The sequence below is a fragment of the Penaeus monodon genome, chromosome 15 (assembly GCF_015228065.2).
Source record: "Penaeus monodon isolate SGIC_2016 chromosome 15, NSTDA_Pmon_1, whole genome shotgun sequence".
Taxonomy (NCBI): Eukaryota; Metazoa; Arthropoda; class Malacostraca; order Decapoda; family Penaeidae; genus Penaeus; species Penaeus monodon.
In genome coordinates, this window is record NC_051400.1 from 23,679,623 (window position 1) to 23,680,508 (window position 886).

Below are 886 nucleotides of genomic sequence, written 5' to 3' on the forward strand. Positions count from 1 at the left end.
AAAAAAGGAAGAATGCATAACTGCTGACAGAATTTAATAGTAATGACTTCACTGATATTGCCAAAAGTATCTGTAAATTTAAAATTCTTAAGGTTCCCTTAATGCCGTGGTATAGTGGCAAAGATTTAATTTTTTGCAATAGCTTTGAGCAATATTTCTCCATACAAGAAAACAGCTTGACTCAATTTCCCTCTACTTAAAAAAGTACTTGTGCGCAATTATGGTCTCCAAATTCATTCTTGTCTAAGTTTTATATAAGTTTCAAGTTAATACTCTTTTTTTGGCAAACAAATTTTTAAATTTATATCATCAAATGGTCAGTAATATACTAAAAGACAACTGTTCCTAATATTGTTCAGCACTACAATATTTTTATTACTCATCTAACATCCCAGCTGCTTGAAAGCTGCATAAATCTCAATCATACAGCACAAGGTTGCAGCAATTGTAAAAATAGATTTTATTTCCTTTATTTTTAAATATTAAGTTGCTTTCTATTAACCTACGAAAATACTGGTGGCATAGTTAAAAGCCTTCAAGAACAAATGTAATGCCAAACTGACCATAGCTACAAATGGTTCACAAAATCCAAGCATTGCCTAAATAATTGACTTATTTATTACTTACATTATTCCTCAAGGATACTGCAGCATGTTTCATAAACTAAAGCAGTTTAGCAAATATTTTCAACAGTTCATAATATAAAAATATTACTGTATTTCTTGATCCACTTTTTGTAATTAAACCCTGACCATTGAAAATAGTCTTGTGAATGACATTCACCTTTTTCAATAACAATAATGCACACTTTGTAAGATTACAGGTATAACTCAGTTCCATTCTTTACTATTTGTAAAGGTAGTTGTTAGTTTGTACTTGCATCTGA

The 886-nt window shown here is 29.8% G+C and overlaps 1 protein-coding gene across 1 annotated transcript in view; it reads right to left on the reverse strand.

Moving 5' to 3' along the window:
- The window catches only part of LOC119581816 (procollagen-lysine,2-oxoglutarate 5-dioxygenase 1-like), a 123,695-nt gene that overhangs the window by 111,173 nt on the left and 11,636 nt on the right, over window positions 1-886 (reverse strand). The window lies entirely within an intron of this gene.